Raw genomic sequence first — 22,065 nt, forward strand, 5'->3', positions numbered from 1 at the left:
ACTCAACTAGGAGAGAGTCAATTCCCCTCAGCAGGCTTAGGTGAGAAGATCACATGTTCTCAATATCCCAAGGTCCCAGTATCTCCACTTGGGGAAAGGGACTAGTATAGTCTCCTTAGAATTGATCCTCAAGGGATCTGGGCCAATGTGGGACCAGCAGTAACATTCTTCAGGGAAGATCCAAGTACACAGTGGAACCTCTGTTCTCCAGGTCCTTTTTCTGAGGTTCTAAAGGACAGGACTTTTGTACAACACTGTTAACCAGTCATCAGTTACACTGGCACTGAATCACATAGGGTGTGAGTCACGCTCCACCCGTTTTATTAGGCCAGTGGTTCTCACACTATAGAGTGCATGAGAATCACCTAGAAGGCTTGTTAAACTACAGATTGCTGGGCCCCACCCACAGAATTTCTAATTCAGTAGGTTCGGGGGTAGGCCTGGAAGTTTCCAACAAATTCCTAGGTGATGCTGATGCTGCTGGTCCAAGGACCACACTTCTTTTGAATTACCTTATTAAGTCATGAATAAGGAAAACCACTCCATGGTAGTTGGAGGCAAAGTCCTCCGGCCTTACTCCATGCCAGAATCCAGGTTATGCCTTCACAGCCCAATGGACCCTGGTCAGGAATTCAACAGATCAGGATGAGGAGAGCATAGGGCCTCGACTCCATCCTAACAGGAATGACCATCTCCTCAGAGTGGGGTTCTTCTCTTTCCTTCGGGAACCCAGAAAACCAAGAAGTTCTTGTCCAGTCACAGAGCAGCATTTCCCACTGGCAGAGCCCAAAGGCCGTCCATCACGGTCTCTCCCTGCTCCCTGCCAGCAGCCCCCAGCAACACCCCATCCCCTCCCTGGCATCACTCCTCCCCTTAGCACCCTCCCCAACAACTTTCTCCCCAGGAGCAGGGTGCTGTTCTGGTTCACCGCTCATCTTGCGAGCATACTGGAGCATACTGGAGGGAGCTGTGGACAAGGGGGCGACATTATTACTATGAAAGGCAGTAATTGTGTAGGCAAAGGACCAAGAACACTTGTTGAAAAGATGGTCATCCAGAGAGGCCAGCCCAGCAAGTATCAATACTTGGATCAGATTCAGGACTCAAGAATGGAATCAAAAGAATGGTGTTTAAATGTCACCACTGTGAGTCCCTTGGAACTTCTGGGGCTAGTCCTCAGCCATCCTGCTCCCTGATAAAATAAGGACAAGATGCCAAGCTGATACTTGAGTTGCTCCTGACTGAGTAGGGATTCAAGTGTCCAGGACTGAATAAAAGCCCCAGCCTTTTATTTCAATTGGAAATCAAGGCTACACTCAAAATGTCACATCATAACCTGCTTGGCATGTTAAAGATATTTTATCATGTCATCAGAGACTCTGAATTTGCTCTACTGGCAAGTGGCTTGCAGACAACAATAAGTTAGAATTTCTGTTATCTGCATATCATAACCTGTCTGGTAAGCCAGGGAATTCTTCCTTCAGGTGATACATCTTGAAGTATGAAGAACCAGGTGAGGATGCTAGAGGCTATGGTAGAAACTGTTGAGAAGGTGGAGCAGTAAGCAAATCCATCAAACTGTAGTTTCAGCTTTAGTACTGGTCAAGCCGGATTTAAGACTGAAGCTGATCCTGTGTCAAAGAGAGGCCTCCTACTATACACTTCCAGTTCTGGGCGTGGGAGTCTGAGTCGGAACAGCTGGGTCTGGAGAGTAGGTACTTCCCCTGCCTACAGTGTGGAGTGCCGCAGAGCCTCCAACACCCGCAGACTGCAGGAGAGACTCAAAGAGAGAGAAGACAGCCTGCAGGATGCTTCTAGAACAGTGATATTGGACTATGGTGCAGGTTAGAGTCACTGGGTGCTTTTAAAACCCCTCATGCCTGAGCCTCACCCCACACAGATTATCTCAGAATCCTGGAGTTTGGACCCAGGCACTAGTACATACTTTAAAGCTCCCAGGTAATTCCAGCATGCAGGCCAGACTGAGAAACCGTGCTCTAGGGCTAGGCTTTAACCCATGTGTGCTTACAAAAAGTAAAGGTGAAGCAGAAAAAGAGAATGTGCGTTGCTCCGGGTGGGCAGGCCTCAGAGATGCGGCCAAGACACAGAAGAAACATTTCCTCAGTGAGTCTCCTCAATCAGGTAAGTCCTTCCTGCCAAGAGTGGGAAGAGACCGGCAGGAGCTTTGTCCCCAGGGTTTCTTTGGCAGAAAATGCCTACTCTGTGGGCCAAGGCAAAATGTGAGGAGACAAAGAGGATTCTGACCACCCCCCCCAACAAACAAGTCATAAAAACAGCCATATTTAGTGAACTCCTACAGTGGCCAGGAGCTGTTCCATCTACTTTCACACATTTAAATCTAGGGACAGTCCTGTGAGGTGGGTCTAATTATCCCCATTTTACAGAGAGGAATGGAGGCTGAGAGAGTAGTAAGTCACTTGCCAAGTTGAGGGATTAAATGAATCACGCTGGTGTGTCTGGCTGCAGAGTGTGTGCTTGTCCTGTCATACCCAGCTACTTCTCCAGAGCAGAGAGAATCAAGGTCCCCAGAGAGGTGTGTGTGTGTGTGTGTGTGTGTGTGTGTGTGTGTGTGTGTGTGTGTGTGTGTGTGTGTATAGCAGGGTGAGGATCTGTGCTTCATTTGGGTACTTCAAATGATGCAGTTCTTCTTTTAAATACCTGCACATACACCACTCAAAAATACTGTCTTTCCACTAAATGAGGCACACAAAGTTCTGGTCTACCTGGAAAACTGCAGTGATGTCCTGTGTATGGAAAAGTCTGTGATCTCAAATGATGGGCTAAGTGTTCCTAGAACTAGGAACTTAGTCAACCAGAAGCCATTAGATTAGTGGTTTTCCTCTTGCCTTTAGGGGCTACAAAAGAAATTCCATTTAACAGACATTTTCACTGAAGCTTCCTAGAGTGTGAGAGTCTTGGTGTTTGGGTAGCGACTGCATCATTTGGGCTCCTGCCAACTGCAGTGTGTGAGGGCTCCTTGTCAGGGACCTGTGGACAGTTTTGCTGAGGGGTATGCCATTTGCAAGTCAGCAAAAGGAAGGTCCCAGAGTTTACAGAAAAGACCTTAGGATCAGGACGTTCGCAGTTTATCAGCACTGGCCCCATGATCTGAAATCCATAATGCTGAGTTGAGAGGATGCGAGCTTGGAGATGTGATTCAAATGTGAGTTAAAGATCGTGGAGGCTCTCGTCAAACTTATTTTTCTTTTGTCAAGAATCCTTCAGAATGCTCCAGTTTCATGATATCACTTTAGTGGAGTTAAGTTTCAAACAGTACAGAATTATAGAATTGCTTACTTTAGGCTTTAGTTACAAGGCCAATCTCTGAAGAGGCAAGCTCGTTAGGGGACCCTAGAGGTAATCAGAGCAAACAGCAGGAGGCAGGTTAGAAACCCCAGCCTCTTGGTTCACAGTATTGAGCATAAAGCAATTAAGCAGTGAGCCCTCAAGTTAATCCTCACCTCCCAATTCCAGGGGGATGTGTAATTATACCACACAGCAAATGTGCAACGAAAGATAAATTTTCTCTTCATTTCCTAACAAAAAGTGACTCTTTTCCCCTCGAGAGATTTGTAATGCCCCATCCACTGACATGGTGAAAAGGGAAAGGCACTGATGCTGCAAAGAAAAGGCAGCTGTCCAAGAGAACACACGGAACCCTCTGGCTAGAGGGATGGAAAGCAGAGGCTGCTTCTGGTCATTCCCATTAGTGGGAATAGAAGTCTGCCGCATGTTACCAAGAATATGACATGGAGAAGACAGTGGGAGAAGCAAATTCATGGAGCACCTAAAGATGGTACTTTCAGGAAACTGTAGGTAAGGGATTAAGAATTATATAATAAGGACACTGAAGAAATAAGAAAACAGTCAGCATAAAACTGATATAGGGCATGTTCTTGTAGGACCTAAAAGAATCCCCAAACATACAAGAAGAAAAATAATCCAGACCTTAGTTACTGGGCTGTCACCAGTTTCCTGAGGAGATGCTACTGAAAACTGGTACCAGAATCCATTGTGTATATTTTATAATACATCAATACCTTATGAAATTCTAATTAAAGAGTCAGAGTCATTCTGAATAAACCCATTCAGGTCTTCATAAAATTCCAAATTAAAGAACCCCTTCAGGTACCATCAGGTGGAGTGGCTCCTGACCTGAGGAAACCCTACCCAGCTCTTACAGTTAAGTTGTTGATGCTCAGCCAGAATGGGTAAAACTAAGCAGACAGCCCCCCTAACAGACTGTTTCCTAACAAGGTTTGTTTCTGCCTCTATGTGATACACATTAAACTGGTTAGTTAAACAAATCTTAAGATCTAAACATTACAGGCAGGCTGACTCTAAGGTCAGGAGGTAGCTGGCCCATGACCACATGTGATATGGTGAGGGCTTAGGATGAACTCCAATAAGCATTCAATGTGGATTCAGATGTATTAGCTATTAAGCTCCACAATAATAATTTATGGGTCTTAAAGATAGTTCTTTTTTATATTTTATTTATTTTTTGATTGAAGTATAGTGGATGTATAAAGGTAGTTCTTGAAGTCACCAAAAGTGATGACACCCAAACCCTATGGCCAACCTGAAAGAGAACAGCTGAAATATTGGGAATGAAGAAACTATCAAACTCCAGTTATTCTTTGAGTTTGTTTAGGTACATTCAACTAGGAGATGTTGTATACGAAATACTAAATATAGTTAGTAGAGTCTTTTCTTCCTGGCTTATTGAGGTTAAATTGACAAATAAAATTGTGATATATTTAAAATGTGCAACATGATGATATGATATACATACACATTGAGAGAGGATTCCCACCATCTAGCCGATTAATCTATCCTTCACCTCACATATTTACCTTTTTTTTTTTTTATATAAGAACACAAGTTCTACTCTCTTAGCAAACTTTAACTTAATTTAGTCTTGTGTTTTTCTGAACTGGCCAAATCAGTCATAAGAGTATATTGTTATGACTGGTCTGTAATTGTGGAAATTTTTGCCAACTGGTTCATGGATTTCTACTAATTCTACTATCTTGATTACCCATAGGCATGTTTTCATTGCCTCTTTTATCTCTTAGTCTTGTCTCTGGGTATATTCAGTACTTTTCTCTTTTTTTTTTTTAACATCTTTATTGGAGTATAATTGCTTTACAATGGTGTGTTAGTTTCTGCTTTATAATAAAGTGAACCAGCTATACATATACATATATCCCCATATCTCCTCCCTCTTGCATCTCCTTCCCACCCTCCCTTATCCCACCCCTCTAGGTAGTCACAAAACACTGAGCTGATCTTCCTTTGCTATGCGGCTGCTTCCCACTAGCTATCTATTTTACATTTGGTAGTGTATATATGTCCATGCCACTCTCTCACTTTGTCCCAGCTTACCCTCCCCACCCCCGTGTCCTCAAGTCCATTCTCTATGTCTGAGTCTTTATTCTTGTCCTGCCACTAGGTTCATCAGAGCCACTGGTTTTTCTCTTTCTGACTTACTTCAGTCTGTATGAAAGACTCTAGGTCCATCCACCTCACTACAAATAACTCAATTTCGTTTCTTTTTACGGCTGAGAAATATTCCATTGTATATATGTGCAACATCTTCTTTATTCATTTATCTGTCAATGGACACTTAGGTTGCTTCCATGTCCTGGCTATTGTAAATAGAGCTGCAGTGAACATTGTGGTACATGACTCTTTTTGAATTCTGGTTTTCTCAGGGTATATGCCCAGTAGTGGGATGGCTGGGTCATATGGTAGTTCTATTTGTAGTTTTCTGATGAACCTCCATACTGTTTCCATAGTGGCTGTATCAACTTACATTCCCACCAACAGTGCAAGAGGGTCCCCTTTTCTCCACACACTAATTTATTTCATCATTGTCTTACAGTTTTCTGCATACAGGTCTTTTGTCTCCTTAGGTAGGTTTATTCCTAGGTAGTTTATTCTTTTTGTTGCAATGGTAAATGGGAGTGTTTCCTTAATTTCTCTTTCAGATTTTTCATCATTAGTGTATAGGAATGCAAGAGATTTCTGTGCATTAATTTTCTATCCTGCTACTTTACCAAATTCATTGATTAGCTCTAGTAGTTTTCTGGTAGCATCTTTAGGATTCTCTATGTATAGTAACATGTCATCTGCAAACAGTGACAGCTTTACTTCTTCTTTTCCGATTTGGATTCCTTTTATTTCTTTTTCTTCTCTGATTGCTGTGGCTAAAACTTCCAAAACTATGTTGAATAACACTGGTGAGAGTGGACAACCTTGTCTTGTTCCTGATCTTAGAGGAAACGGTTTTGGTTTTTCACCACTGAGTACGATGTTGGCTGTGGGTTTGTCATATATGGCCTTTATTATGTTGAGGTAAGTTCCCTTTATGTCTATTTTCTGGGTTTTTTTTTTTATCATAAATCGGTGTTGAATTTTGTCAAAAGCTTTTTCTGCATCTATTGAGATGATGCTATGGTTTTTCTCCTTCAGTTTGTTAATACGGTTTATCACATTGATTGATTTGTGTATAATGAAGAATTCTTGCATTCCTTATCCAGTACTTTTTAATTTAATTTGGATATTGTCTATTTTTTAGAAAACTGTAGAGGCTCTGGATGAGTCTTTAACTGCTAGCAGGGAGACTAGAGGCAGATCACTTTCACTCAGGCTTGGGTTTCAGTTTCATAAGGCCTGACCTATTCCTGGTTTCCTTTTACTCCATGGAGGTAGTACTTGAAAATCCTAACTAGTATCTTGGAGTGTTTATCAGCGTCTCTTCTCCTTGGCAGAAGGTGAAACCCAATTTTTGTTTCCCCAGCACCACGAAAAACTTTGTTTAGCAACCACCTGTTTCTGATCAGTGAATGCCTCTGGGATAAGTGGTTCAGATTATCTCACTTCTCTGTAGGATTTTGGGCTTTTGAATTTTTGCTGTCTCTGTAGCCCTAAACTCTAGTTTTTGTGTCCCCAGCCATGAGAAACAGGTGAGAGTTCTGGTCAAATTCTCAGCTTCTTAGAAGTCACTTTCTGCCTGGTTTCTCAAACTCTCCATGCTTGCTGCTTAAGAATCAAGAAGGGGAGGGGGACCTTGAAGATGGCGGAAGAGTAAGACGCGGAGATCGCCTTCCTCCCCACGGATACACCAGAAATACATCCACACGTGGAACAACAGTGTGTATGTGTAGCTGATTCACTTTGTTGTGGAGCAGAGGCTAGCACACCATTGTGGAGCAATTATACCCCAATAAAGAGGTTTAAAAAAAAAAAAAAAAGAATCAAGAAGGAATATCTTGAAGGGAAAAGAAGTTTAAAACATCAGCCTCACCTCAGTGAGTTTCCCTTCTATTCAGAATTTTCTCCAGCCCTGGCTGTTTTCATATCTCTCCAAAGCCTTCAAATATATATATATATACAACCACTGCGCCACCAGGGAAGCCCAATATTTCTTTTTAAAATTCAGCTTCTCTAGTTCTTTTCCAGTGGGAGATTTGATTGGCAATACACTAGCCTACCATTACCAGAAGTAGAATTCCAAACTAAGTCTTTTACACTACATTTCACAAATGCTTTACATTGTGGATCCTGTAGAGCAAAGGCTCTTGACCTAGAGGACTGCAGATGGAGTTCAACAGACCCATTAAGTCTTGAAATTGTTTGTAAAAGTGTTTGAATATGTGTAAATGTCTTCAAAAGGGCCCACAACCTCAGGAGTTAAGAACTACTGTGTAGAGTATCTATAAATATTTAATTTGCATTAAATAAACTTATTAATTACCTATATTAGATGAATACTTTATTCAATACCTAATTTAACATAATACTGCCAAGGTCTCGTCCTAGAAAGTGGGTCTGTATACCTAGTTATCTAAATACTTGATTCCAAGCCAGTAAGTATTTTTCTATTATAAAGTTTCTTTTGCTACCATTAAATAGCACCATTATTATAATGGCATAGACCTCTTTAACACTTGAATGAAGCTCATTTCTAGAACTGTAGTCTAGATTTAGTAACCTACCCATAAGACTGACATTGTTCTTTAGGGCTGTCAGACACAGTGATAGCCAACACAGTTCTATCATGATGGTGAGTCCATGATGTCCCTGTGTTTCCTTTGGGAATCATGTAAGGATTGTTTTCTCTTTATAAACAAACTATGTTTTATTTTCACAGCTTCTGATAATGTATCTTTTGCATTAACACTGTGGATCCACTTTAAGCTTATCTGACCTCTCCTTTTGGATATGCTCTTTAGAGATTTGTTGTAGAAAATATGTGCACACAAGTCTCTGTCTCCTTTACATGCTTGGAAATCGCTGAATAGGAGTAGGCTATGGGATGGCGAATCCGCTGAAAAATCAGCAGATTCGCAAAAACGGCAACTGAAACAAACGGGAAGATTTCCATAGACTATGTCCTAAAGACAGATGTGTCTTAGAGAACAAGACTAAGAATAGAACACATGCCCTTCACCCCCTTAGGTCCTTGCAAGTTCCAAAATGTTATACTGTCTCATATCCCCTGCCGTGCTCTGACAAGTCTGCCTTCCCAGGGCCTCTGGCCTAGTTGAAGGCTCAGCTGATGGCTGGGGTCCTGCTGCCTTTGGACAGATCCACCTCTTCCCCACACACCTCCAGCTTCCCCAGTATAGGATGACTGCCTGCCCTCCCTGGACCCCTTGCCACACTCAGACCTCCTACCTGGAATCTCATCCCTGAACCAAGGATATAAAGGGGAGCCAGGGGGATATGGTGGCAGCACTGGGACAGGGTCTGGCAACTAATAGGTACTCAAAGAAATCTGAATAAAGAAAGGAAACGAATGTGAGAAGAGGCCAGGGAGAAAGTGAAACTCAGGAGCTGGCTTCTTGTCCTGTGGCTCCTATTCCCCTCCCGACCCTGTCTCCCACCCCCACCCCCAAACTTCTCTCTGCTAAAAACCCTTCAGGTCTCTGGGAGTTCTCTTTCTAGGATTTGGCTCCCTTACAAATATCAATATCATGGCCTCCTTGCCTCCTGGGCCTGGGGGAACTTCAAAATCCTCATTTCTAGGACTAGCTCTCTACTGTTCTCTTGGCTTGGCTTTGATCTTGTACAAGGTTTACATTGCCTGCTCAATAGCATTTCCAGATCTAGAATTCTGAAGGCATTTCCTAAGCACTAAATGTTTCCTGGAGTTACACTTGGTTCTCCAAGAGTTTTCACTACGTGGCTTTCCCTGTGTAGATCTGGAGATAGATATTTGACATACATTTGGGGCCTGGAATAATAGAGATTTAATTTATATTTTTTAATATATTCCTCTGGGTCTACTCAGACAAAATCATGTGGTAGTACTAAACAAACACTAGAGAGTTTAAGATGAATAAGATGTGAAGCCTATTTTCAAGAAATTTACCACTTTGATACCACATCGGAATTAGTCAGAATTCTTTTGGCTGCAAATGACAAATGGAAATTTTTTTTAACTTTTATAACTAAATTGTGGAAATTCATAGCCTGAAAGTCAACTAAAATCAGAAACAGAATGTTTTCTGGACTCTTTCTTAAGTTATCATCTCAGCCTCTGTCTGTATATCAGCTTTCTTCTCTTAGGCTTCTCCAAGTCACTGGAAACATGACTGATAACAGCAGCCAGGTTCATATCATCCAGCTTTGTCAGTCAACCTGACCCAAGAAAAACAATCCCAGGAAAAGATTTTTGGTTGACCCACCTCGGGTCAAGCACCCATTTCCAGAAAAATTAGGTATGCTAATGGGATGGGTAGTATAATTGGCTCAACTCAGATGTCCATCTCTGACCACTCAGCAGTGACCAGAGGACCAAGAACTATAAGAACACAGCAGATCTCATTCAAATTGTATGTCTAAATTAACTCTTAACAGACAAAAATATAAACATCCATTACTACTTCCATAGGACCAAGTTCCTTCCACTCTTAGAACATTCTAGATGGGGCATTTCCTAGAATGGTTATTTATTTTTCAATGGGCTGTAAAATTTTCCAAATGTATGTAGATGTCTCTGATTGCAGAGAAAAATCTGGATCTTTTCATTGTGAACACTCCTCTGACCTCTAAACTTGCTCACTGTCTGGCTAGAGCCCTCCTGGTCTAGGGCACCAACCACTGACTGGGTCAAATCTCTGTTTTCTGGCCTTGGGAATGGAACATAAGAAGCAAGTGTCCTTATATCTAATAGGCAAAGTTCCACTTTCAGTCCCCTAAGTTGCCTTGGGGACTCTGGTGGAGTGGCTGACTGTGAATGACAAGGAGATAGCAGATCCAAGTTCTGGCCAGATACCATTGGTCGGGTCACTTCTCCTGATACTCAGGGACCCAATATTTGGGTCAGGGCACAGATAGGATGATGGGGATGAGCACATACACCTGGGCTGTGAAATGCCATGCAGACCTAAGATGGCTGTTAATACAGGCCTAGCTGTGGTCCCTTCTAGAGCTTTTCAGGCTAACCAGTTGGCCTCATGCCCAGGAGCTCCCTCCACTTTTAGGCCCCATGCCTGTCTGTTCTGCCCAAAGCTGACTTGAACCCCTCTGGTCCTTGGGGTTGCGGGTGGGGGAGCAGAGGACAATTCTCACCCTTAATCTGAAGTGGGCCAAGCCTAGTCATGTCCACTGTTGCCAGGGTATAGGACTTGGTCCTTGGCTAGGAACAGATGCCCTGCAATCCCAGGACTTGCTGCTTTAGAATGAACAGAGAGTGGGAGGGTGAGGGGGAAAAAGGAAAAGTTTATCATCTGTTCAATCTGGAGGACAATGAGAGATCAAATTTTTGGCATAAAATGTTACCAGAGAAGAATGACAATTTTTAATTTTTTTCTAGTAGTAGAAAAAGCTCCAGACTGGGAGACAAGGGGCCCAAGTTTTACTGTTCACTCAGCTACTAACTATCAATGTAACTTTTGAGAGAGTAACTTTTGAGAGAGTAACTTCTCCTGCATTTCCTCATCTATAAAATAGAGTGATTGGATCCAGTAATTTGTGTATTCTCCTTCCAGCTCTAACATCCGATGATCTGGATACAGGAAGGAGTAGGGTAGTGGAGAGGAGAGCTATAAAGACTCAGCCTAGATCTGTTGTTCCTGAACTTGGTCACACCCTCCCCCACAGTAGCAGAATTTTTTCAAGGGGTTCTTAAATCCATACATGAGCCAAGCATCATCTGCAGACTGAATTAAAAACATTTCACACATATACGTATTATTTTTAAATTTATAGGGGTGCTACTGGGATTAATTAAATTCATTTTAAGGTAAGTGTTCATTTTAAAGGTAAATGTTCCTCATTATAAAATTCTTTTAATCAATACCAAAAGAACAACTACCATTGTTCTTGGGTAATCTTTGTTTTTTTGTTTACAAATACTTACAAAATGGAGAACCACTGACAATGAGGAAAACTTATTGTATGGAGAGCTTGTGCCTGGGGATGTATCAACTTAACTATTGCCTTCGGATTGTGAGAAATTAAGGCTAATTTAAGTTTAGACAAAATTCTACCTAGGTTTTAAACTCTAATCCCAGGGTCACCTCCTTTGTGAAGCCCCCCTGCGGGGTCATCACCCCATCCCACTCCAACAGGATCAGACATAACATCAGCCAGGGACCCAGCCGGAAAAATGACACACTCGAATAAGGATCATTTGACAAAGACTTAATAAAGGACTATTTACTGAGGGTGAGCAGTTTATAGGGGAAAACAAGGGTTAGCACAGTACCCAGGATGCTAGAGCAGGGCTGTCACCAGTGGAGGCCTGGCAGGCAAAGGGAAGAGTGGTTGTTGGAATTGGCTGGTCACAGAGGGTCATGAAGAGATGGCTGCCTTCAGTGGGGCTGTGACTCCTGTTGGAGTGAGTGATGCAGCCTGCTCAAGTCCACACTGCAGGGAGGAAACCAGGGGAATAAAAACCCTACTCGCTCTCCTTCCCCAACCCCTGTCATTTACTGCTGCCCACCATGGACCAATGCAGCCAGAAGCTGGAAGACAAAGGAATCTACTGGTGAAGTTCATGCAGGTCAGTCTCCTAGGACAGAAAGCGGGGTGAAGAAAAGTAAAGAGTGGACCCGGAGGAGCACACAGAAGAGGTCCCTACACAGTCACCCTCTTTCCTGAGCTCCCACAGCGCTCTGTACTTAACCTCTTTCTAGCACTTTCCATATTCAGTGGTAATTATCAATTGACATTTCTATCTCCCCACTACACTGCAGGTTCCCTAAGGGCAGGAAACATGTCCTGTTCCCTTCTGCAGTCACAAACCACTCACAATGTAAATCCCTAAGAAGTATTTGCTGAGTTTTGATTTGAAGCAATGGTTTTGAAAAACAAGTACCATATGGCCAGCATAGGTGGCATCTGCTGATGCTGCTGAGTGTTCCTGGGACCCGTGGGTCCTGGAACACATCTCCTTTCCCAGAGCTCCACATGAGATGAATGGAGAAAATCGCACTATTCAGGTGTTTGTGAAGCTGAGGCCAATGAGGGAATATGTCAAACAAACCGCTTGACTGATGCTTAGGATTGTAACACAAGTGATTAACTCTAAGCTCATGGAACAAATCTGAATCTTCTGAACGTTTCTGAAGGGCAACTTCTTTTTTTTCCTTCAAAGTGTTTCCTATTATATTACCCTTTCTTGTTTCCAAAGTCACAGACATTGAAGGGATTGGGGAGAGTGAGTGCATGTGAGAAAAGGCCAAGATCTCTCTGACTCTGGAACAAGAAAGTCCTGATCCAAAAACTGTGACCACAAAACAGTGTTTCTGGAAGAACCTCTGAAAGGTTGAGAGATGACAGGGTTCTCTGTACAGAATTCTGCCCATCGCAGGTCCAGTAACACTGACCGATGGGCCTTCTTTTCCTAAACCCCTTTCCTCAGCATCAGGTTGGGACAGTTTGCAAATGGGATGCAGATTTCCAGTACAATGACTTGTCCCTTGCTTCTGGCTGGGAACTTAAGTGGAGAGAAATGTGACAGTGCCATCAAGTAACCCAGGCACAAGCCATAAGGGGGAGCACAAGCCCCAGACACATATTCTCAAGAGTAATATTTCAAAATGCTTTAAATTCCCAAGACTAATTTTTGGTTACATGGAAGGAAGTGCCGTATTAGAGTGAGAAAGACTCCATAATCATTCTGTAGTTCTGTGAGAAGGTGGAGGAAAAATGTTTCACATGGGTGGGTGGTTCGCATGATCCCTAGAGATGAGTGTTGCCCAGAATGAAGCCCCAGAGTTGGACTAGGTCCTACGCTAGAGTGGTGGGTGGAAGGCAGAGCTGCTCAACCTTTTCTTTTGTAGGTCACACCCAATATGTCCACACAAGCCTCCTTCTCTAGTCTAGCAGTAGAGTCATTGCTACAGAGGACAAATAGCAACACTCTGACAAAAGTACACTCTGATCAATTGCTGAAATGCAAAGGAGAAGCCGAAAGTAATAAGGAGGTGTATGTATATAAGATGGAGGGATGGACCATTACACATAGTATCAGACTGTTGACCAGTGGCCAGAGAATGTAGAAGGAGACTCCAGATGCAAATTCTTCTCCCAACTAGGTGCAGAGAGGCACAAGCCATATGTCATTCTAAACAAAAGGGAAGAATCAGGCCCCAACCCAAGGAAGAATCAGAGGGAAGAGCTCATAATGCTTTGCTCAAGGCACTACAGAACCTAAGTATTTGGAACCAGATGTCCACCTAAATCAAGAAGGTAGAAGATAGGAAAACAGAAAGATAGCAAAAGTTAATGAGATAGGAAAAAATCCACTAGAGAAGATCAGCCAAGCAAAGCACTGGTTCTTTGAAAAGATTCAAACATTGATCCAAACATTGATAAGCCTGTGGTAAAATGATTAAGATGGAAAAAGAGAAGGCATAAGCAATATCAGTAATGAAAAGGGAGACATAATTATGATGCTGTGGATCCTGAAAAGAGAATAGGAATGTATTTTAACTATATCATGCCAATAAATTTGAAACTTTATATGAAATGGACAACTCCTTGAAAAATACAACATACCAAAGCAACTCAAGAACAGCTAGAACATGTCCTATAACCTCTAGGAAATTAAATCAGGAGTCAAAAATCTCTCACTCTCAAATCCCAGATCTGTTAACTTCATGAGCAAGTTCTACTGAACTTTGGTAGAGCCAATAATACCATCATACCCAAAGTTTCTCAGAATGTATAAGGCCTGTATAACCATGGATCTGAAATATGAGTAGAACAATGCAAACTGTTTAAATAAAATATTAACCAACTAAATCTAGCAGGTTATATTTTATTCACAAGTATGAAATTGATTATCATTAGAAAATCAATTAAAATAACTTATCACATTAATAAATTTTTTAAAACTCATATGATCATTTCAACAGATGTACCAAAAAAACCATTTGAAAAAAATTCAACATCATTTTTATCATAAAAACACTCTTTGAAAAATAAGAATAGAAGAATAGTCTATTGATCTGAAAAGGTCACCTGTAAAAAAGAAAAAACTATAGCAAATATTATTCTACATGTGAAATGTTAAATACGTTCCTTTTGAGATGGGAACAAGAAGACAAGGATGCCTGCGATTACATCTATTCAATGTTGTACTGAAGGTTCTAGCCAGTGCAGAAAAGCAAGGAAAAGAAATAAAAATTACAAGTATTGGACAGAGAGAAACAAAATTCTCATTATTCACAAATAATATAATTGTGTCGTACAGATTCAAACAATTCTACAAATTATTTTAACTAATAAAGGTGTTAGCAAACTTTGGATACAAAATCAATTTATAGAAATCAATTGTGTTTTGATATAATCAAAGAAACAAAAAATTAATATCATTTACAATAGAATTTTTAAAGTACCTAACAAAAATGTGTGAGACTTTAATAGAGAAAACTATAAAACTTAATTTAAAATAATTTGTCTATCTGATAGGTGTGTAACGGTATCTCACTATGGTTTTAATGAATTTCCCTAATGCCTAATCAGCTTCTGTTTATAATCATTGGCCATTTGGATATCTTTTTTTCTAAAGTGCAAGATCAAGTATTTTGTTCATTTTTCTATTCAGTTGTTTGTTTTGTTCTTATTGGAGCTTCTTTATAGATTCTAGAGATAAGTCATCTGCTGGTTATATGTGTTACAAATATTTTCTGCTCTTTTCACTGTCTTTTATGATGTCTTTTTGGGCACTTAGTTTTGTTTTTTTTGTTTTGTTTTGTTTTTTGGGTTTTTTTTTTGTGGTATGCGGGCCTTTCACTGTTGTGGCCTCTCCCCTTGCGGAGCACAGGCTCCAGACGTGCAGGCTCAGCGGCCATGGCTCACGGGCCTAGCCGCTCTGCAGCATGTGGGATCTTCCCAGACCGGGGCACGAACCCGCATCCCCTGCATCGGCTGGCGGACTCTCAACCACTGCGCCACCAGGGAAGCCCGGGCACTTAGTTTTAATGTCAGCAAATCTTAATATTTTATTTTAAGGTTAGTGCTTTTTATGTCAATTCCACATTATACAGTATTATACAGGCCTTAAAATTTACATTTGTATACTTGCAAATAATTTACAATGTAATGTTTGCATTACTTTATTAAATGAAAAACAGGGAAACATGTATGTATATTATAAAGATCCCAACCGTGTATTAGAACTCTTGGAAAGAGCTGGGGGTAAATAAACTTCCACGCCACAGTGGCTGTCTCACAGTGGTACCTGAAACCTGACTGATGTTAAGTTTTCTTTTTATATTTTTCTATCCTTTCCACATTTTCTATATTAAACTCATTGCTTTTAGAATCATTAAAACTTTATGGGGGTAAAAATGAGAATGATACCTCCCACAAAATGAGGGGTTCCAGTAATCCCTGCACTTCCCTTGGCTGGTTTCACACTACCAGAAGTTAATTTCTGGCACACAAAGTATCCCAGGCTCTTCAGAATAGACTCTGATAAAAATTCAATCAGAACCACTTGAATTAGTTCTCGGACATGAATAGTATTGCCAAGCCCTTGATTTTGGTTCTCCAATGGGAACTGTCAGTCAGAGAGGGAAAAGGGCAGAAGGGACAGAGAGTGATGAATTGAGGTGTCTTGCAGCCTCTCCATTTTGAATCACAAGATACCAAGAATTTGGCAGTGTGGGCTTTTTCTTCAGGTCATCTACAAATGTTCCTTCTCCTCTTATTTATAATTGGAGGAAGTTAACACTAAGACCTATGGGAAATTACAGAGGAGGTGGGGAAGGCAACGATAACCTAAATAATAAATATTATTAATAAATAATAAATTAAGAACTTAGACTCTGGTATCCAACTTATTCACTGCATGGTCTTGTACAAGTTACTTAACCTCTCCATGCCTCAGTCTCCTCATCTCTAAAATGGGGACATAATAATGCTACTCCACAGGGTTGTTGTGAGGATTAAATGAGATAATATATGTAAAGTGCTTAGCACAGAACAGCTCATCAAAAGCATTCAGTAAACAGCTATTCCCATTGCCAGTCTGCATGAGGCACTCACACATGTCAAAGCAGATGCTTATGCAGGGTGTACTATTGGCCAGCACTCCAAGAGCTCACATATATTGTCTATTGAATATCATATCTAATCCGCATGATATCTGGGAATTAAATATTATTGTCCCGATTTTACAGCTGAAAAAAAAAATGGAAGATCTGAGGTCTGTAACCTTAGCCGAGGCCACGGAGTTCCTGAATAGCAGAGCAGGTCAGCCCCAAACTATCTATGACTTCAAGCTCACTCAAGTCCTCCTTCTTGGCAGGAGTGCTTCTGGGATGTTTGGAGCCAATGATGGTTAAACTGCCTCACCCTGAGGGGACTGAGTGATTTATCTCACCGTCTGCCCTCAAATATCCCAGTGGGAAGAGAAATTGGAGAAGAGCATTTCCCCCAAGCCTCACAGAAATTCTGCCTAAAAAAACCACAGTCCCCCTAACCAGAGTATGAAATCCTCCCAAAATACTTCATTTTACACCTGTAAGGAATGTCATTTCCCCCAATTCCCTTTCTCAGCCTTAAGCACATCCTCAAATCCCTGGGGTTATTATGCAAAGGACTCAGGGAATTCAGGTGGGTTCTCCTGGGCTGCCTTTTCCTCCAACGAGGAGATTTTGCACATTGGAACGAATAAGCTTCAAGTTACACAAGGAGTAAGACTAACATCTTCTGCTAATAACGCTGTGAGTGGTTTGAGTTCCCAATGGGCTATTATTCATAGCAAGACATTGACTTTACTCTGAGTCACAAAAGTACTTGACTGATCTGAATTAATTAAGCCACATAAACCTCCTGAGGGCAGAGAGAACCTAGGAAGAAAAAGAGGAGGGAGAATGATGGGAAAGTGTTATCTGATACTGAGATGAACCTCTCCCAGGGTCTCTTATTTGCAGCATGTGGGATCTAGTTCCCTGACCAGGGATGGAACCCAGGCCCCCTGCATTGGGAGTGTGCAGTCTTAACCACTGGACCACCAGGGAAGTCCCTAGATGTACTAGAGTCTTATTGGCCAATCTCCTTTTGTTGTTTCCAATTTAGGGTCCTTCCAATTTTTCACAATTAAAAACAATACAGTAGTGACCAACTGTACAAACACCTTTGCACACTCATTTGATTATTTCTATAGGATAAATTCTTAGAAATGGAATTGCCAGGTCAAAGACTATGGACTTTTAAATGGCTTTTGATATAACCTGCTAAATTTCTCCCCCAAAAAGTGATGTCAGAAAAAGTTCCCACAAGATTTCTGAGGTGGTTGATTAATGACTTCCAATAGTTTCCTTGCATTTCACCCAGCTTCATTCCAAAAGAAGCTTATAGCACAGTCAATTGCCAAATGGTACATTTACCAAAAGTCTGAAGAGGTTGGACAACTTTCTGTAAGTTGTGACAGTTTTGAAGAAATGAGGACAGGCCACTACTGGAAGCAGTGAGATAAAGGGACTTTTTCATTATTATGCATCTTCATTTTGATGAAGATGTCATTTTCTTTTTGTAAATTTCCAGTTTTGGATAGTGGTTATTTCTGCATGGTGAAATTATGGGATATTATTATTCTTTATTTTGCTTATTTGTATTTTCTAATATTTTTACAATGTCCTTATAATAGTAGCACAGGGTTTCTCAGCCTTGGCACTGTTGACATTTTGGTCCAGATAATGCTTTGTTGTGAGAGGCTGTCCTACGTGGCACGGGACATTTAACAGGATCCCTGGCCTCACCCACCAGAAGATAGTAGCACCCCTGGTTGTGACAACCAAAAGTGTCTCTAGATATTTCCAAATATCTCCTGGGGGGGAGGTCACAAATGCCCCCAGTTTGAGAATCACTGTCCTAGTAAAAAAGACAATACTAAAAATAATAATAAACCTTATAGTACCCTGCACTAGACACTGTTCCCACTGCTTCAGGAGTATTATCTTGTTGATTCTTTTCAACGATCCTTTGAGGTGGGTACTATTATATGCATTTTACCTATAAGGAAACTGAGAAAAGAGAGGTTGAGTAACATGCCCAAGGTCACACAGCTAGAAAGTATAGGAGCCCAGACTGGAACCCAGCCAACTCCAGAGCCTGTGCTCATAATCATTTTCTGCAGCCGCCCCTCACTGAAAATTTTTTAAAAGACTCTTTTTAGCCATTTAATTTTTTCCAGAAAAGCTTATAAAATATTTTCAAACACATAAAATAATACAATGAACGTCCATATACTCATTACCTACATTTAACAACTACCAAGACTTTGCTATACTTGATTTGTTTGCTGCTTTCTCTGTCTCTGTCTCTCTTTCCTTTCCTTCTTCCTTACCTTTCTCCTTTCTTCCTTTCTATTACATCATTTCATCCCCTACATAGTTCTAAAAACTATGGATATCTTCTTTCATAACCATAATGCCTATTACACCTACCAAAATTAAAAATTATTTGATGTCAATATATATTCAAATTGCTCTGATTATCTCAAAAACATTAAGTCTTGAAAATGTCCAGCTTTGGACAATGAATAAGAAGGATGAAGCAGTGCTTCCCCACATATCGTGAATCCTAAAGGGAAGAAAGATGTACTCATACACATACGTTTCATAGGAACTCTCCACATGGTTGGGGCTGAAAATGAAAGGAAGACACACAGCTCACAGCAATAAAGATCGCACTGCTGGTTTGGGGATATAAGTCCTGACACGAAGAGGAACACAACTGATGGTTAAAGTAGCAGGGAACTGGGGCTAGCCTTTGGACTTCCTCTACTCAGCTTTCTCAATGCATATTTATGATTTCATTTTAGTGCTTTTTCTTTGGCCCATTAAAAAAAACCAAAACTGACTCTTTCTTTTGCTTGTCCTTGAAAAACAGTGGAAATTCTTCACAAGCCTGTGCTGAAGGACTAGCCCCCAGGGGGGTGCAGACAGCACACACTGGTCTTACTTCATTTGAGGGCAACAGGTTGACGAGTGAGCAGGATTCTTTGGGGGCCATTGGGAACCACTGCTACCGCTTCACCCTCAGTACCACCTGCTGGAGTGGGTTAGGGGCAATGAGCAGGACCCTCCTCATATTAGTTTCCTATGGCTGCTTAGTGGCTTAAAACAGCACACCTTTATTCTCTTACAGTTATGAAATAGGAAGTCCAAAATCAATTTCACTGGGCCAAAATATAGGTGTCGGCAGGGCAATGCTCTTAGGGAAGAATCCATTTTCTTGCCTTTCCAGCTTCTAAAACTTCATTCCAGGGAATTTCCTGGTGATCCAGCGGTTAGGACTCCACGCTTCCACTGCCCTGGACCCAGGTTGGATTCAAGGTCAGGGAATAAGATTCCCCCAAAGCTGCCTTGGCTCATGGCCCCTTCCTCCAACTTCAAAGTGTAGCATCTTGCTTCAGTTGTCACATTGCTTCCTGATTCTGTGTCACATCTCCCTCTGCTTCCCTCTTTAATGAGTCTTGTGATTACAGTGAAAGCCTACCAGGATAATCCAAGATAATCTCCCACCTCATGATCCTTAGTTTAATATCACATCCGCAAAGCCCTTTTTGCCATATAAGGAAACATTCACAGGTTCAGGGATTAGGACATGGATATATTTGATGGCCACTATTCAACCTACCACACTCCTCTTGAGAACAACTCATTTTGAGACTGCAAAGCCTTTTTCATGTGTTTTTCATTTGATTATCACAACAATCCTTCAAGGTAGGCAAGGTTTGAGTTTTCCAGGAAGCAAACCCTGAGGCAGGGAGTTAAGTGCATATAGTTTGTTTAGGAGGTGATCCTAGAAATCACAGAAAGAGAGTGAGGAAGTGAAACAGGAGGGGGAAGAAGCCAATAGAGAGTGTGGAATCAAGCTGTTACCACTGTGGGAAAGTGGAGCTCAATCCCCCAGGAGACTCAGACAGTATAGAAACTTTGGTTATTCTAACCGGGGGCTGAAGAAGCTGGGGCTTATCTACCAACTCCCCAGGCATCCTCTGTGGAGGGCTGCTTTGGAGGCATTAACTCTCCAGCACTTCCAGCTTTCCCTGCCCTAGCAGCCAGTGTTCTCCTGCGGCCAGAAGGAGACCTCAGAATCACAGGTGTCTTCAGCAAGCAGCCTGGGGAGGTAAAGGCCCAAAGGGTTGGCCAAGCCACCAGCAGTGTCTGCTAGGATCCCCACCTACCAATGAGACTCATTCACTCTTTCAACAAACATGTGTTGAGTGCTTGCTTCCTCTGGACCCCACAGTGTGCCAGGTCCCACAACTTACAAATGAATGAAGCTCCCTGCACCTGAGAAACTCCGTGTGTACAGTGTGTAAAGAGACAAGTTATCATACATGGTGGTAAATGCTATGCCAGAACTGTAAGTATTTGTGTCTGGTGCATAAAGAGTTTGCAATAAAAATTGATTTTTAGAAATAAGGTATTATAAAGTGCAGAAGACCTCTGTCTAAGGGACAGATATCTCTCTCCATCATCAGAGCCAGACACCCAAATAAGGCACAGAGATGAAATAGGGTAAAATACAAAGTGACTGGGCCAAGGTCACCTAGCCTGTGAACCACAGAGCTAAGTGTTGAATATCAGGACAAGAATCCACATTTTCTGATTCCTAAGCCAGGATTCCTTTCACCCCACCTAACAGTCTCTGGGAGATAAGACCTAGCACCTGACACAATACCCAGTACATAGTAGGTACCTGGTGTCCTTGTGAAATGGAAGTAGAGCGTTCAGCTGACCATGAGAAAGGAAAATATAATCCATTGCAGGAATGGGAAGGGACTTTTCTTAGGGAGAAAGTCTAAAATTTTAGTGAAATTTTTGCTGCTAGAAAATCAATTTAATTTAACAGTCTAGGTTTGTTTGCTTGCTTTTTTCAGGTCCTGCTATTTTCTTCTCCAGTGTTTGGTGGTGTCCTCAAGCTGCAAAGAACAGAGGAAGAGGCTGTTCGGCCTTGTACTCTGGGTCAGGGGTCTACAGAGCGGGATTCACATATCCCAGGGTGAGCCCCAGAAAATAACTGATATACGAGAAGAAAACCCTGGGACTGTGTTCATACTTATCTCTAATAATTAGAGCCCAAACTTTGCTAATGTTAAAAAATGGACTAACACCAGGGCCCCCCTCTGAGGGTCATGTGTCAGGCACAAGTGTGAGGTAGCCTGAAGGGAGAATGGGAAGTTCCACTCTTTTTTTTTTGTCCACTTGCTCTTTATTCTAACATGTTGCAGTGTGTGTGTGCCCAGGTAAATGGATATATGGGGTCTATTATATAATTTAAATTAAACTAACCTCACAAAATGGACCAGAGGCTAAAAAGGATTCCTGCAAAGAAACTTTACACTGAAGATAATACTAACATAAGCACAAGTGAATAAGAAAATGACAGAGCTGACACTTCTACTCCTGGTACAAGCTCTTTGTCAGCCACACTAGGAGGTAAAAACAACGATGAGCTAATCAGATCTGGCAAGAGGTCAGCTTCAAAATTCAGAAATTATCAATACTATCTGAAATACGGATTTAAAGCCACTATAATAAATGCTGAAATCTATATTAT

The sequence above is a fragment of the Neophocaena asiaeorientalis genome, unplaced genomic scaffold, assembly GCF_003031525.2.
Source record: "Neophocaena asiaeorientalis asiaeorientalis breed wild unplaced genomic scaffold, Neophocaena_asiaeorientalis_V1.1 scaffold220, whole genome shotgun sequence".
NCBI classification, from domain to species: domain Eukaryota; kingdom Metazoa; phylum Chordata; class Mammalia; order Artiodactyla; family Phocoenidae; genus Neophocaena; species Neophocaena asiaeorientalis.